Source organism: Takifugu rubripes, chromosome 7, assembly GCF_901000725.2.
Source record: "Takifugu rubripes chromosome 7, fTakRub1.2, whole genome shotgun sequence".
Classification (NCBI taxonomy): domain Eukaryota; kingdom Metazoa; phylum Chordata; class Actinopteri; order Tetraodontiformes; family Tetraodontidae; genus Takifugu; species Takifugu rubripes.
In genome coordinates, this window is record NC_042291.1 from 9458662 (window position 1) to 9476201 (window position 17540).

General features: G+C 44.2%; 2 long non-coding RNA genes across 2 annotated transcripts in view; one reads left to right on the forward strand and one right to left on the reverse strand.

The window, feature by feature from the left end:
- LOC105416655 (uncharacterized) overlaps positions 1-15931 on the reverse strand; it is a 29303-nt gene extending 13372 nt beyond the window's left edge. The window contains exons 1-3 of the long non-coding RNA XR_964662.2: positions 15737-15931; positions 15079-15187; positions 13934-14009 (exon numbers count right to left, since the gene is read on the reverse strand). This is a non-coding gene — a long non-coding RNA (uncharacterized lncRNA). The remainder of the gene's footprint in view (positions 1-13933; positions 14010-15078; positions 15188-15736) is intronic.
- LOC115250461 (uncharacterized) lies at positions 15180-17407 on the forward strand. The gene is made up of 4 exons (XR_003889009.1): positions 15180-15386; positions 16276-16349; positions 16503-16602; positions 16773-17407. It is a non-coding gene; the product is annotated as an uncharacterized lncRNA (long non-coding RNA).
- Positions 17408-17540: the final 133 nt, after the last annotated feature.

Below are 17540 nucleotides of genomic sequence, written 5' to 3' on the forward strand. Positions count from 1 at the left end.
TTATCTGGCACATTACTGTTCCATAGATTTGTGATTTGTTGGGTGTTCTGCTGGTTTATTGCCCCCCCACCACCCACCCCGGAGAGGGAACATTAACAAATTTAATTCAGGAAACAATCGTGTATTGTGCTCTTCATATGAGAGACACGGGTGATAAAACACTGCATTCATATTCCAGGTCTAATCACAGCAGCGCAGGGATAATTCCAGTATTGGGCTTCAATAAACTGCTACTGCACGGGGGTGGGGGTGGAGGGGGTAATTAGATTTTAGCTGACTTTGCTTTTCTTCGTCATGTCACTCAGAGGTCACAGTGCAATTAAACACTCTCAGAACGACGGCGCATAATAGGCACGGAAGAACGCCGCACAATGTCCGTAAGTTGCCTATTGTTTATTAAATTGGGTCCAAGTTGGATAATAGACGAGAAATTCATCAATTGGAGATTCAAAGGACGCTGACAGCACGAAGCATCTCCCCGCGTACAAACCCTGGCGAGAGCAGCCGCGGCTATTATTAGATATTCTCCCAAAACAAGTTTGACACCGAGATTATGGAAGCGATGGCAGATCCAGGTTTGATGGGCAGAGACAGGAAAGTGAGGGAAAACCGAGAGAAAAGGTGGAAAAATAAAACAGAAGCTGCGTTATTAGGTGAGAACGCGCTTAGAGTCGCCTGTCAGCCGTAATCCGATAAATAAAGATGTCACAAAAATGGCGGAACTTCAACTGGATTTCCGTCACTGAAGGCAAAACCGATGACCTTCAGGGATGCTGCTCATCACATTAAACAAATATTCATGCGGTCTTTTAAAACGTATCTCTTCGCTGTGGTCACGGTTGGTACGGCGTGCACCCTAGGCTCCTTATCCAAAAGGCTCTTGATGTGTCGCGGGCATAAAGCGGAGGTTTGTTTGAGTCATTTTCAGCCAATTCTTGGCAGACTGGGCGAGGCTGACATTAAGGTGGCGCTTTCAGATCTCTCAGAACCCAAAAGAAATCAGGAGTGGGGGGGGGGGGGCTTTCTGGGAATTCTGTCTGGTTTTAATCTATCCCTAGTAAATCAGAAAAATGCCAAATATAAACATGATGACTTGATAATTTTGTCACGCATGCAGTGCTAATCTAATGAAAATACGCTATAAATTGATATATTTAGCATATTAGAGCACAGATGATAAAGCAGCGCGCTTCTACACTGCAGTTCTGTGCTAAATCTAACTTAGTACAACAAGTACAACAGATAATAAACAGCAGTGGCCTAGTTTGTGCTTTCCTTTATTTATTGGACCTAATTTGGTAGTTTTCACCATCTTGCACTGAATCCCACTTGATGTTCTTGGGCCTCAGTGTTGCACCGTAGCAGTAAATACCCCGCTAATTACCCGGCGTGGCAGAATCAAGTGACACCGAGATGACAGAAGCGTGCGCTCGTGTACCCGAGTGGTGTTTGGGTTGGTGCGATGGTGCTCCCACAACTGTCTGCTGACACCTCCTTGGTATGTAGGAACCATCTCTCACGCTACATTATTTAAAGAGCGGGAGACGCAGACAGGAGGGGGGGAGGAGGGGGGGGAAGAAAGGGAGGAATCCAGGTATCCTGCAACAATGTTAAATCTCAGCAAAACTCCACTAATTACAGCGCCCTCCATCCTCCCAAGCCTTTTTCTGTCACTCTCCCTTCATTCCCTCTCCTCCGCAGCTTCTGTTTGTTCATCCAACCCCAGCCACATCTCCTCCCCCTCTCCCTCCCCAGCCTCCTGCTCCAGCTAACGACTTGCAAGAAGTAACATGATTAGCATGGCAGAGAGCGGAGAGCCGCAGCCTGCTGCAGCAGCCAGGCATGCACGGGCGCCAGCGCTGCAGCACCAACGGGGGCGCCTCATTTGTTTGCCGTCTTCTTTTGTTTTGTTTTTTTAGTGCAACTTGTTGTCCTTTTACGCTCGTCATGTGACACCACTGATTCTGTTCAGAGCATGCTGGGAAAAGTGTGAGCAGGACCGTGAAGCAGAAGAAATTCACCCTGTTTTAAATATATTTTGATTTATTTTTTTTAGATGCAATTTTAAATCGCAGAAACAACTGACGTGAGCTTTTTCTTTTCTTTTATTTCTCGGCGCTAGATCTTTAAACGGATTAATATTTTTACTGAAGAGTTTTTCAGACATCATTTATCACGTAAGATAAGCCTTTTTAGTTCGTTTCTCCCTAGACAACAATTTAACAGGATAACAGAAATACAAACTTACTCCAGAAAGACAAACTTGTAAATCAACTGTTCACACCAGAGGAATAAAAGAAACAAACTCCTAAAAGAAGAATAAAGGCGAGAAATTTAATCAGCGGTTCAGAGATGACTGAAATTGATATCACGTTAATTAAATTTAATTGGAGGGCTGATCTTGATACTGTTAAAGCTCTGAGCAAAAAATAAGTCAAAGAAGGAAATAAACATGATTTGAATAATGTTAGAAATTTAAAAAAGATGAGATATAGACACTTGGAAGTGAAGTCTCGAGCCCTTACTGCAACAAACCTCGGTGGAAGTCCTGAAGAAACATTTGTTTGTAGTTTTATCTTTAGAAGTGGACTGAAGGGGTGGGGGGAGTATGAGGGAATGCGGCAAAAGAGGAGAGGGGAGGGAGAACAGAGTGGTTTTAGGCTGATGTGAAAGCCAGCAGGTCACAGGGGTTCCCTTTGAATTTAGAACAAACCACAAACACTGAATGTCTGCCCCAAAAGGTTGAATGACTGATTATAATGGCTGCCTGCTTCCATCTCGTCCCATCAGCCTCTGGGAGCTGCTTTCTTAAGACCGCTGTGACTGGCGAGCTAACGTGTGAGCGGGCCCACCGTTTACAATTACACATTAAGTGTTTAGCCAATGCTCTTATCCCGGCACAATGGGAGCGGGTGCATGAAAGGCCGCGGCGTCCGTGGATCCTGTGATCCTCGTCAAACGGCAAACTTTACAACAGGTGACGAGAGGATGGGGAGACGACGAGCCAACAAAAGGGCACATGACAGAGCCGGAGCGCTGGCTCTCGGATCCAAATGAACCGAGCTGATCACCTCTCTGCAACCTGTTTGAGCAGCCATGCTTGCATACGCTGTTGCAGGCTCTGTATCACATTCCAGGCATTTTATCGAACAAATCAGGCATGTGGAGGAACATTAAAAGGCAGCAGCTCCTTCTCTCCAGCTAGCGTCTAGAACAAATGCTGTGTGTCATTTCTCCCGTTAGTATATGTCAAGGTCACACTGAGCATCTAATGAGGTGTGATCCATCAGAAAGAGGAGTAGACTTATGTCTTTATTGAACATTATCGAACATGCAGGTGCTTTTAAAAGCTCTGCAACTCATTCATCTGAATAGGATTCTTACCTGGGAGCAAAAAAGCAGGAGAACGAGACTCCATAAATATGTCACATTTGACGCAAAAGCCATACAGTAATATGTAGCTTTAAATTGATGGAGAAATTTAGACATTTAGACATATGTGGACATATTTTGTCCACAGTTCATACGTGGACATAGACACATTTTGACATATGTGGCTGACTGTAATTTTTGCCCAGAATAGGGCTTTAGATTTCTTAAAAATGCCTAAAAACAGATAATTGACGACGTGCAAACAACTGGCTACTAATCTCTCTGTAATGATCCTGCAAAAAAGCTCGTCTGCTTTATCCTTTTTTCTGTGGTGACGTTCAAATCTAACTTAGCCGGGAAAAAACAAAGATGACCATTTTAATGCACCAAAGGCCCAAATTAAAAACGCAGATGACGTCACACGTGTATAAACAACAACAGTGCATCTACGGATACCCTCAAAAACGGCTACAAGCCCCCGTTACTATTCTGCCCAACCTCAAAAGGAAAAACCAGAGAAGGAGAAAATGAGGACAGCACAGAAAAGCAGGTACTCACTCAGATAGATGCAGGCAGAGCCCTGAAAACACATCACTAAAATGCATGAGTCTGTCTACTATCCTGTCAGGGTGCAGGCTACAGTCGCCTTGGCCCTGGCCGGGGCGTTATTTGTGAGCCAAATCCTTCAAGAACAAGGAGCTTTCTCTGTGCCGAGACCTGCCGACAGACAGGGGGCTTTGAAGGCCCCCAACCGAGAGAGCGGCACGGAGCTTTGAAGCCAACTGAAAACTCCAAATGCAGGCAAGCAAGAAGGGAAAGTTGGAGGGGAAAAAGGAGGATGTAGCTGCTCTTTCTCTGCCGATTTTGTTTTTTCTGGTTGGGTCCCCCCCCCCCCCCCCCCACCCCCCCCCCCCCCCCCCACCCCAGTTTGGTTTAGAGAACGTTCGGGTCCAGTTTGTCTGTGACGGTGAACATTTGCATGTGAATCTCAGAGAATCGGGAGCAACGCCACCTTGTTTTTCTCTGATGAAGATCTGGGAAAATTATCCGAAAATTACCTCCGCGAACAATCATCCGAACGGCTGATATTATCAAATGCAGTCGTCTGTTTGGAGGCTGAAAAGACAGAATACAAGACACGGGGGGAAATGTGATGCAATTTACATGGGTCTATTTCCATGGTAACAATATTTTTCCCCTGTAAAATCGCCTCTGCCTCTGAGCTAACCTGTAACCTGGAAATGAAAGAAAACAATTCAAACTATTTGGCTCAATCGAAATCTGAAATTGACACAAATAATAGCTTATTAATTTAACTGTACTTGTGATTATTTTACTCCTATTTTCTATTATTGGGTGCACATCGCAGCAACAGACTGATGAAGATTTTCTGCTTCGAGCCTCATGTTTGAAACGCTCGTGCTGAAGTCACCTCGAGGGCTGATCCACCGTTTTAAATGTGACTCCGGGCTGACTAATGGTCAGAAGAGCAGGCAGAACTGAGCCCAACTGCACTTTCGCGCCGCCGCAGCTGTTTCTGGACGCACATCTGCGATCGGACGGCGGTGCCGGACTCTCAGAGAGCCATCAATCACTTTCACCTCCTCTCTAACTCTCTCTCTTCAATAAGTCCTTTAGAAGCACACAGACCATCTCCAGGAGACAAAACCGTGGACAAGCCTCTGTGATGTCCTGACTCATTCTGCTCCTCTGCTCTCTAAAGACTCGGGGCCGACGCAACGGGACCCAAAACCAACACGCACATAATGGGGCCTTGTTGGAGCCGCCTTAATGTTTCTAATGTTATGTAAATGAGGAGGGAAGAGGGCAGGAGAGGAGAGGAGCGGAGGTGGAGGCAGTGGGAGTGTTTGTGTGTCCGAGGAGGCCTCTAAGCTCCCATTACCAGGGGATTAGGCAAATGCCGCTGTTGTATCGATGCTGGTTCGACAGCAGACCGCCAGCCATAATCCCCTCCTCTCTTCTCCTTCCGACAACGCCTCGTCAACGCCTCCTCGACGCCTCCTCTCCTCCTCTACATCTAGCCTTTCGCGCCCGCCTCCGAATAATCCGCGCAAACTTCTAAATCAACTTTTCCGTCGCCTCGCATCAACAGAAACACACACATGCTTCTGGAATTAACTCGGTGCACAGCCGGTGTAAATTTGTCTCCTCATCGATTTCTCGTGTGATGCGCGGATGTTTGCGCGCGGATGTGTGAGGAGTGATCGATACTGAAAGTCAGAGAGTGCCTCTCTGTTCTCCGATGCATTCGCCCGAGGCCTCGCGGTGCAGTTATTGTGACCTATTGGCCTCTAAATGCATCATGTTTTCCGTTTGTTGCTCCTCGACACTCCAGGCAGGCGACGAGTGCAGGTCTCCGGATGCTGCTCGGCGGTCCCTGGGCGCGCTGGTGGCTCCTACAAAGGATTTTTTTTTTTTTTTTTTGAGAAATCTTTATGCTTTATCTTCTTTGGATGCTTCGTCGACGAACAGTCTCAGCGCACAATCGCATTAAGGAGAGAAGAAACATGGATGAAATAACAGGCTAGTGGCAGGTTGCTGGAGAAAAAATTACATGCCAAGAAATGTAAAATGGCAAAAAGGAACAAATATGAACCAGAGTAAACTCTTCCTGTGTTAATATAAACTGCTCCACACAGATGAAGTGTGTCATCGAGTAGTGGCGAAGCTGCTGAGAGCAGCGTTGTGATGTTTGTGTGTGTATGTGTGTGTGTACATAGTGACACACTTGCAGGCAGAACTTGGAATACTCAATTATCACATTAGCACATCCAGAGAGAAGCCGAAAGTCTACACACACACACACACACACACACACACATGCACACACACACACATCTCTGAAACTGAGGGCCCCTGCTGAGAAGCTCAAACACAGCATCAGAGGGTGAGGGAGGGGGCTGATGGTGGTGGTATTGTGGGGTGGAGGAGGAAGAGCAAGGGGGGGGGGGGGGGGCTGTTGAGTTGGGATGAAGCAAGAGGCTGGTGAGTGACATTGAGATGAAGGTTAAACACGAACCGTCCGCTGCGTCTGGCGATAGGACTTTAACTTTAGCTTAGCAACCTTCGTTACAGCCATTGACAGTGTTGTCAGCCAATTAAAGGAGAGAGTGGGGTTGTTATGTAGATCAGCCCAGCCTGCAGCTCATAATTGGGCTGTTTACTCTGCAAACAGACACATTTCTGGAAGCCCAGAAGCTTTACGTCACGATCTGCACAAATGCCGATCCACAAAATGCCAGTAAAACTGTCACAGGGGCAAAAAATGGTTGAGTTTTGTCTGGCACAGAGGATGTAATTCATACTATACACACATATTCAGGATGCTTTTGTAAGTAAAAGTTCTTAACTACAAATGATCTGGAAGTTATGATGTGCAAAATATAAGGTCAGTTGCTTCTCCTCACTGCACCCAGAGAAACGGCTGCATGAATAAATGTATCAGCTAAAACAATGTTAATCATAATTTGACCTCACACCCACTCGAGGAAAACAACTGTGATGGTCCAGGTCCAAGTCTGATTGTTATATAAAACATGCAAATGTGCCATAAAAATCAATTCCAATTTGATTATCATAAAAAAGAAATCAGAATACTCTGAGCTTCAGCACTGTTTGTAATTAGCATTAAGGTTCGTGCTCTCCACAAGGTCGGTGTTAAATGATCACTAAGATTATTTTTAATGTCCCTTTGATGTTGTTGTAAAGTCACGGGTCTCTCACAGAGCCAGAATTCCGACCAAATTGCCACAAAATAGTTTAGCAAAAGTAGCGTTAGCATTGTATCACTGAAATATTGATCTGGTTAAAAGTCGATAGGGGTGACTGGGAAAGAAGAGGGTTATTCTGGGTAACTGAGAACATTCAGAGTGACTGATTAATAAACAGAAGACTTTGAAAGCCTAAGGTGCTCTCCTAAGGTGTGCAGCAGTGGTGGGAGAGTTAACCGCTGCTGGGTGTTAGCTGCTTTGCTGACAGTCAGCTGATATGTCATGAAAGGGTCTAAATAAAGTCCAGAGGAGAGAGAGGAACAGAGAATGAGGAAGAGAGAGAGAAAGAAATAGAGAGAGATAGGGACGTTACTGAACTGAATTGCATCTGTGGTGAGGTGTTGGTATGATACTTTGGCTCTGGTCTGATGTTGTTGGCCGACAGAGACGAGAAACACAACTGTGATGGACGCGGACTGAGCGGAATGTTGAGAGGGCCTCAACACACGTGTTGTGTTGCAGTGATAAATTCAGACCATAGTTCTCCGCCTGTGATTTTATTTACACAGCGTGTTGGCAGAATGTAACACCCCCCACAAACACACACACACACACACACACCACCATACACACAAATCTCTTTTAAAAAGACTCTTTCATACAGTTCAGTTGGTGCCTTGAATATGTTGGTGTAATAATTGATGCAAGAAAATGGAAATGCCGGGGTTACTCGCTGTGTACTTGGCTCGAGGCTCATGTCTGCTTTATTCAAAAGCGGCGAAAAAAGGAAAAAATAAAGTATATTCAGTGTAATGTAATTAAAATTTGACTGAAGCATGCAGTCAGACATTGCTACAGTAATGTGAGCTGCTTATGTGATGGCTTTTAAAATAGCCATCACATAAGAAGCTGTTTGATTCAATGCAACAACTAAAATGTGATCAGGAACATGTGGAAGTAGTTTTGATTGTGAAAGCAATGCTAATACAATATATATATATAGATATATATATTTTACACAATGCACATGAAACACTGCTGTCAGCTGCAGCGCTACGCTAATATGGGCAAAAATCTTAACATTTGTGTCATAAAAGTTGAAACTAAATACATTTTCTTTAAATAGAGTTAAAGTTAAGCGCAGTTCAATTATAACAAAAATAAAATATTGCCGAAAGCATGAGGGAAGCAACTTTTTTCTTCTAACATCAGCATGGCGTCAGGTTCCTGATTGGCCATTTCCAGATCAACTCCTTCGCCCCTCTCAGCCAGGTTACTGGCTGTTCCCTCATCCCTTCCCTCCACCGCTACTTGCGAACTCTATTGCTTTCTCTTTTTCGGCATCGACTGCATTGATTTTTTCCCCCCAACGTCTCACCGCCTGAAAAATCACAGCAACAGAAACAGGGCGATGTGGACGGCAGCTCCCTGAACGGTGCCTCCAAGGATTTTACACTCCATAGAGCTTTTGTGAAAGCCAGAAAGTAATTGACAGCCAGGTTTAAATGTGATTAACCGACGGTGAAGAGCAAAAGAAAAACAAACAAGAGAGACAACGCAGATTAAAGCGCACTCTCGGCCCCGGAAGGGGGGGGGGGGGGGGGGGGGCGTGAGGTATAAGCAAGCAAGTGTAAAATTAAATTTGGGTCCTCGAGACTCGACGGCAGGTTGGAGTCAACAGCAGAGTCAGCCATTTATTGTTAAGACTGGAAACACTTTCATTTGGATGACAGAGATTTTTAAAAAAGGAATAAATTGATCATAATTAGAGCAACGATAGCTCAGTTAGCTCTCAGGTAAGCTAGAGTTTTGCTAGGCAGCATTAGCCACCAGCTCCACTGATCAATCACTTTATAAAAGGTGCTCTGCTCCATGGTTTTGGGTAACCTTGGCTATTCAGCAGGTTCTTGCACCTAAAGTCATCAAATAATGAAATTTATTCAGCCTTCATTACTTTTTTCACATTTTGGGAACTCACCAGGCTTCTATTACTGATGAATTAGGAGCGAACGCGAGCCGATTCTCATTAATCATTCTAAAAAAAATGCAATTTACAACCAAACTTTGGAGCCGCTGTTGCTTTTTTGTACTTTTTTCCATTTTGAACAAGGAACGACTCATTTTTTGGCATCAATCAGCCCAGTTTTTAATCAGACACAACAGAATCATAACGTGTGCATAATTGTGTGTGACCATCAGAAGTGTGTAACACATTAGTCCGACGACCTTGTTTTTTACACCCCCCCGCAGCTGATGCCAACTGAGGCTGTCGCTGGGACACCTGAGTGTGTGTCAGAGTGTCAGGTGTGGTAGAGCCAGCCAGGCTCAGCCAGTCTGATGGAACCTGGCTTTAATCTGGAGGGGGGGGTATTTGCTTTGGTGCGTGCGGTCAAGCGTGAGCCATAAGTTTTGGCATGGCATAATAACAGCAGGGGGTCAGGTGTGCTGTTCCTGTAGAGCATTAGCTAACTAGATTGGGAATGCCTGCCTGTGTGTGTATGTTGTCCTGGTTTACCTGAGGATGAAGGTAAGACCACCCACAGGTATGACAATAACTGCATTTGTGCAGCTGTTTCAGCCTCGGCAGATAAATCTTGTTCCCTCATTACGGCTCCCCGGCTCCGTATGTGGGCCCATCAGAGTTTTTTCCCAAAATCCAGTGATCGAACAAAGGTGCAGCCCGCAGTTATTCTGCGCACAAATGATGTGCATGTGTGTCTGACAGACCGGCGGCTGGAAGATAACAGTCTTTTTGTTCCTCCTTCTGTTGGGCTGCCCAGTTTGCAACCTGCAGCCTGGTTGCTCTATCTCTTCATCTCTCCCTTTATATCATGTTCGCACTCTCTTAATCTCTCCCCCATACACACACACACACAACACACACAAACACACACACACACACACACAAAGTTTTACCATCATCCCTCTAAAATACTTATTTCAGACTTTAATGTGACATAAATGAGTAAGTTAAAAGTAGAACTGCGAAATAACACTTGACCAGCATATTTAATATTCTTTAATATCATTGTGTGTAGTGTATGTGTAGTTGTGCATGTGCTAAATCTTCAGTAATCTGACTGAACACATCAAATTAGGACTGACACAGAAATCTGAGGGAACAAAATCCTGACCTCTTGATCAAATATCTCGCCAAAAAAGTATAAACGACTATTCTGATTAAAAGTACTGTGTTCAAACTAATGCAACATGAAAAGTTTTGTAGTAATAGTCCACTTGTTATAAGCTGGTTTTAACAATAACATAAAATATATCGGTGTAAGTTTAATGGTAGCTTTCCTCAGTGGGCTAAACCATCATGAAGTGTATGGGGGGGGCTCAGATTCTAACTTCATGATTGTTTCAACTGAATCTGTGTTTGTGGTGGAAAAAAATTGGACAAAACAGGATAAGAATATGACGACCATGTCCGGTGTTGCGGGTTTGACAACACCCAGCTGGGAATATTTATTATTAAGAATTCCACTGTCTGGTACGTCCTTATCTTAGCTGTGATCTGCCTTTTGCTAGCTGACTACCTGGGAACTGATTCCCACCGAGAGAGAGCTTCCAGGTGGTGGAACATCCTGCAAACTGGGCTGCAGGCGGGAGTCTGAAACCAGAGTAAATCCATTCACAACACAGATGTACAGGCATCTTTTTAATCACAGGACAACTGTGCAGCACAGTACAAACACCCTAACGCTGAAACATGATTAATGTTTTTCCAAATAGCCTCGCGTCTATGTTGCTTCTCTGCGTGATAGAAAAACTGTGCTGGGGTGACTCTCCTGCAGCGAGAGCACAAAATGGGTTCTGCTGCACAGACACAGGTGCAAAGTGTGTGTTGTGGACTGGGGGGGGGGCGCTGCGATGGGAGTGAGTGGCACAGGTGGCACGAAGCCCCGGCAGTGCCGAGGGCATCGGATCGGCATGTGGCGCCCAGCCAACCCCGCATAGCATATGCCAAGAGAGAGAGGGGGAGCGAGAGAGAGAGAGAGAGAGAGAGACAGTGTCTTTCTAAGGACCACATGAGTCCACAGGTCTCCTGTCTCACATCATGTTAGCACGTCTGTCCGTCCGTCGGTTTGCAAATCACAGAAAGTGCCGTCGGTGGTCAAACTGTCACACCATTAGGCCACACGCGCGCCCAAACACACACGCGAGCACACCGCCAGCTTGTGTCATTATCATATTCATCAATTATGTAAACAGTCATGCCAGCACGGTAACACACACCACACATGCGCACGCATTCCCCCAAAACACATGCATTTTAATGAATCGCCATGGGGCTCGACGTGACCTGCGCGTTGCCTCTACACACACAAACACACCCGAGATGTTTGACGGTGCACCGCCGAAGGCGCCAACGCGTGTTTGTGCTGGGATACGGACGAGGGTCTGCTGCTATCTGCAGATATGATATATCATATTCATTACAGGCAGGGAAACGCAATCAGAAAGTGCACGTGGTAAACATTTGTGGACATCTATAGTGCAAACAGGCCTTTGCCCCCTTGTTTATCATGTGACGCCAGCATCCTGCCCCTTGCCTGTTGACGCTGAATTGTTCCGTGTTCGCAAATACTTGACATAAAACAGATAAAAGGCTGAATAATTAGCTTCCGCTGCTAACGATCCCGACTCTGTAGTCCAGGGAATATCTCTGTAGCTTCTTATTTCCCATCCCAGGTTATGCGAATATGCAAGTTTATTCCAAAACTGTCTGACTTGAGATCCGTTCACTGTGGAAAAACGTGCGCATCGCGTGAAACTTTTCTTCAGGCGCGTCTGCAGAGGGCCACTGCTGGGAGAGTGTGAATATAGCTGAGCATGCATATTTCATTTGATTGTCAGGATTGGTTTGGAGTGGGAGGAGCAGCGGGACAGGATGTGTCAGGTTCACGTACGCAAACACGCGTGTAAGGACGCACTGAGAACACACCTGACACGTCTGTTCTGAGGGAGCGAGACAGAGCTGGTTAGCAGCCAGAGCACCAGAACATCGCCAAAGTTTGGGAAAAAACACACGAGAGACAAAGGCAGCGAGTCCTGACAGTGTGGGCGGGAGTACCAGTGATGCATATTATCATGAGGATGTCGGGGAAAGATAATTAAAACGATCAAAACGCCACAAATCATTAAGTTAGCCTCGACGTAAATGAAGTAAAACACCTCAGTAATCACTTGACTGATGAGTAAAGCAGAATAAACACAGAGATGAACGTTATTTAACTATCTTAAGTAAAGCAGCGTCACAAGAAGCATAAAAGGAATTTGTTTACTGAAAATATATAACCCTTCTGACTCCCATAGCTCAATATTTCTGTGTTTTGGGACCATTGTTCAAAAATAATGGAGGTAAATTGCACTTTTCCCCGTGATCCTCAAAGCAATAGTCGTAATGCATTAGTCGTAACCATAACGACTGGAAATGACAGCGTGGTCAAGATGAAAGGCTCAAGTTGTGACCCAGATGAGTATAAACATTGATGATGAGAGGAGGAATTACTGCTTAATTAGGCAGGTGAATTTCTAAAAAACTCAGAAAAATCACATCAAAATGACTCTTTATGGTAACAGATGCTTTACAAACTCTATGTTTTCATGTGCTCTCAGGTTTAATCTAATTTCTGTTATGTATTCTCTTTTCCTGATCCTCAGAACATAATATATACAAAGACGACCCCACAAAAACAAGGAAAGATAAAGGAAAAATGTTTGTTTCGGTGAAAACTATATCACTCATTTATTGTTCTGTATACATATAAACCAAAAGAAACTTTTAACGTGATTTGAATGGCCTGGTTTGTCACAGGCAACACACGCAGCAACCTGATGTTCATGTTTTTGGCGTGTGGGAGGGAGCTGAAGAACCTGGAGGAGGCCAACAAAAGCAAACCTCACAAAGAAAGACCAGAGTCAGGCTGAACCCAGAACCTTTTGATGCTAGGAGCACGCTGAGCTGTCCCAATAGTTCAGAACGCCGAGGACACGTCCTCTTTCTGCAGTCCATTTGCCCGGTTCAAACTGGTTCAGCAAACTGCACCAAAATGTAAAAGTGGGAGCCACAAAACAGCTTAATAGCAACAGTTTCCGCAGGCTGTAATTGAGGCTAAGACACCCAGACAGTCAGAGGCTAATAATTTAGCCAAAGATTACAGCTGACGCTGTTTTTCCAACTGTGGAGTAAACATTGATTTTGTCTGAGTTGCCAATCCCCGTCTAGCTGAGGGCAAGTCTGTCTGTCCATGTTGACTTAAACATTTGAGATGCTTTCAGTGCCAAAACAAACATACAAAGAGAAAAAGGGCTGGTTTTTTGTTGTTGGAAATGGAACAGATTGCAGGTCATCCCATTTAAACACCCCGCTTTTTTTTTAATGCACTGATGCTTCTGGACTATCATCCTGTTTGTTTTTATGCAGGAAATAAAGTGGAAAACAAAAGTTAAGAAGCATAAAAGTCTGACAAACTCCTGTTTGCTGACTGTGTGAGTAATTGAGGACAGTCAGCTCTGTATCTCCCTGATTAGAGCCAGACTGGGCCCCTAAAAGGACTGAAAGACAGGAGTCAGGTCTTTCTTTCTGTCTGTTTTATCCTCCCATCTCCGCTCTCCTCTCCTACTCCCAGATTCCTATCACACCAGAAAAATTTTCACACAGCGCGTACACACTCGCACAATGACTTGTTCCGCCACGCCGACCGGCTGAAACAATACGTCGACCAAATGCGTATAATTGGCCCCGAGGACGGGGGACGGGAGCCAGAGCCGAAGAGGAGATCAGGTTTTGTTTCAGAAATGAGGCTTGAGCAGCAAAAGTCTACCTTGTTGGATCAGCAAACTGCATCCTCCGAGGCTGAGGCGTCCCTGAAGAGGGAACGATGGCTCTTCAAGCAGATTCTGCAATAAAACACAAGTATTTAACACTCCAGTCAATACAGAAGCTGGTTTGAATGCACAGCTTTAGTGCCCCTGACATGGTAAGCATTAAATTCCACTCTCATTTCCTTAAGTGTCTCTGTGTAACTACCAGAAATGAGGTCAATTCCTCTGAAAAAGAAGCTCCAGAGCACTTGAAATCAACTCTACCTCTCTCTAAAAAGCAAATGTGGTTGTTACACAGCTGGAAATTCTCATTAGGTAGCTACTTTGTAGTGTCTTACATGCTGTGAAATAACACCAACAAAGCAGAGATTATTTGTTTTTTGCCTCCTGTAGTTGTAAAATATTCATTATTCATGACCACTTTTTCCCCCACCATTTCATTGCAGGAACATTCCAGAAGAAATCCTGTCACTGTCACACAGGAACATGGATTTGAAACTGCACCAGTCCTGATCCAGTTTTTTGTCAAACTGGGCTCGCTGCTACCTAAAAATCACGCATAGGTCTGGTCTAGAAGAAATTCAACTTAGGCATTTGTATTGATTCGACTGTGGCTATTTTGTCAAATTCATCCCTAAGTGATACCGTTTGTCTCTGCATTTCAATATTTGCAAAAAACAAACAAATAAATAAATAAATGCAACAGTCGTGTGAAAGAGTCAAAGTGAAGTCATCCCCTCTGAGATTTGAGTGTGAACCTCAACCATACGCACATATTTGAAGTGTTCCATTTTCTGTGTGAAAATGGCTGCGGTGTTTTTTTCACATGCTCCCAATTTTTCAGCATTTGTCTCCTGTGATTGCAGAAAAGTGAAAACACACACACACACACACACACACACAGTACTGTGGCTGCAGGCACCACTGTGTTTGTGCATGGACCAGTGCCAGTCCAGGCATGGCTTGATGCCTGTCTGTGAGCCTCCTGAGAGGGGACCAGGGGCACAACAAATTGGCACACTAGACTCCTCAGTCCCACCTGCGTTTGTGTGTTTACGTGTGTATCTGTGTGGAGAACAGGATAGTGTGTGTGTGTATGTGTGTGCATGCAAAGCATAGGCTACTTTGTGTATTTTTCTCAAACCTTCTGGCTAAAAGTAGCATCAGCTGCAGATGCTCTCCCTCCATCCTCCTTTTCTTCCTCGTCCGTTTTCTGTCTTTTCTCTCACTCTCGTCTCATTTTCTTTTCACACCTTTGCACATGCGCATAACAGATTAAATGCAACACCGTTCTTTATCATGGCCTTTAAACCTTTATATCTTTGTAATACAGTTTGTGTCTTTAACCCCAGCTGACTGCTGTGGGAATGCAAGAAATGCTGCAGAAAACCAAAAAGTAAATGTATGGAAATGATCTTGACAGAAGCTCTAAGATCAACCATCAGCTTCCAGGTTTGATTGTGTCTTTCTCTTCCTGTTTACAGCCGTGACACAATACAATTAAATACAATTCATTCCCTTACAGTCTCGTAAGTAAATGAGGGGAATCAATTTATTGATTCCAGTATCTCTGGCGTCTATAGCCGGCTGTTATAATGTCAATCTTTAGCTGTTTTATGGTGCATTATTTCAGGATGATCCATTATATCACAGGCCAAGCAATTAGCAAAATTAGCTTGCTAGCGAAATGTGAGCTGATGCAACATAAATTTGGTGAATAACGACAACTGTTTCCTCCAGTAGACGCTATTAACTGGGTAGGTTGTTTTGATAAAATTTATCACACAATTATTTAGCATTACCTTTTTTGGTGCGTTTTTTACGCTAAAGTCATGTTAATGTAGTCTGAAACCGGAAAAACTGGATTTTTCTGCCTTTTTAACCTAATAAATTGCCCCTGGCTTTTCAGTGATATAAATTGTCGCCCCCTACTGGTTCGGAGAGTAACTGCTTCTTGCAAGCGATACGTGGTATAATTTAAAGGAAACAAACAAAACCCCTCAAAAACCAAAGTTAACTACAATTAATTCGTAATGAGATGTTATTTGTTAAAAAGCACACAAAAAACATTGAAATATATTCATTCTTACCGAGAGGATAATTATCTGTTGCTGTTATGGGGTTGAGTTCACACCCATCATGTTACACCTCAGACACTCACAGAGGACGTTGTAGAATGTTTGCACCTGACTTTATCTGACATTCTCTTAACGACAGTCTCATTCCTTTATTATTCAAAGGTCACCAGTGAAAATGGTGTGTGTGTGTGTGTGTGTGTGTGTGTGTGTGTGTGTGTGTGTGTGTGTGTGTGTGCGTGTGTTTGTGTGTTTTGGTCCCCAAGATCACAGAAGTGAAGGCAGTCCCATCTCCTGGAAATGATATTCATACATATCTCATCTCATCTGAAGGCAAAATGTAATGCATAATATTTCTGTTTCCTGCTAACACAGAAAATGAGCACATGTGGCAAAAAGAGCTTGCAGTAAAAAAAATTCAGTGTCAGGTTGTAAAGGAATGAAATTGCCACATTATCTCCTAATTTTGAACATTTTCAATACCGGTAATCAGCAGGGTAGAAGCGGTGGGTAAGAGGGACCTGATCCTGGAGGCACGTGTGTCTCCAGAAACTGGGGTCATGACCTCAACTCTCCTTCAGTATTGACGTCAGGTACCTTTACCATCACTCACTGATCCTGTCTCAGCAAATACAGAGCATTTCAGTGGAAATTTCATAAACTGGGAAGGTCTTTCAGCTGTAATTATTCAGTGAACCTTTACTTTTGCCTGACTGGTCTTTGGATCATACTTGGATATTCTGTGCCTGTTTTTCCTCATCAGCCAGGAGATGCAGGGAGAATCTGATGCTCGGCCAAAGTCAAAGAGAACACCTTTACATAACTCACCGTAAAAAACAAGATGAGGACCCGTCACCAGGAAATTGTTGACAGCCTATCGGTGGAAATATGAAAGGACATCTTTAGATATGACCTCATCTGAATTAATGTTTAGAAATTGTCACCGTTGAAGAACACATGAAGACGGAAAGTACAAGAAGAAGAGAAGGAGGTGATGGAGGAGAGAAGGCGATCCTTTAGACAGACACATAATCTGTGGACTCAAAGGAGGGGAATGCCATTGATCTCCCAGAGGACAATACAATACTGGGCCCTCTGTAACATTTCACACACACACACACGCACACACACACACACACACACACACACACTGGGGTCAGACCTTTTGGGTGTGGTGGTGAATAGAGTCTAATTCCTATTCAGTCAGTTGGAAGCTCTCTAAGTCTATAGAGAGTCATTGTCAGGAAGCATTACCCAGCATGCCGCACACTATATGAGGCCGCGTCCATCATGGGAAATGCCGTCTATTCCACGAGACGGAGAAAGATTTTTAAGCAGGTTATTTCTTCCAGCTAGTGTTTATTTCAAGTGATGGAATGTAACCAAGTACTTTGATTCATCTCATGTATTTAATTACAATTTTATGTTAATATTACATCTGAGTCCTTTGGTTTCTGTTACTTGACAATTCAGTCTGTATTCAAGTTTCTTTCCCCCTAGAATTTTAACTCATCCAAAAAAGGGGAGTTTT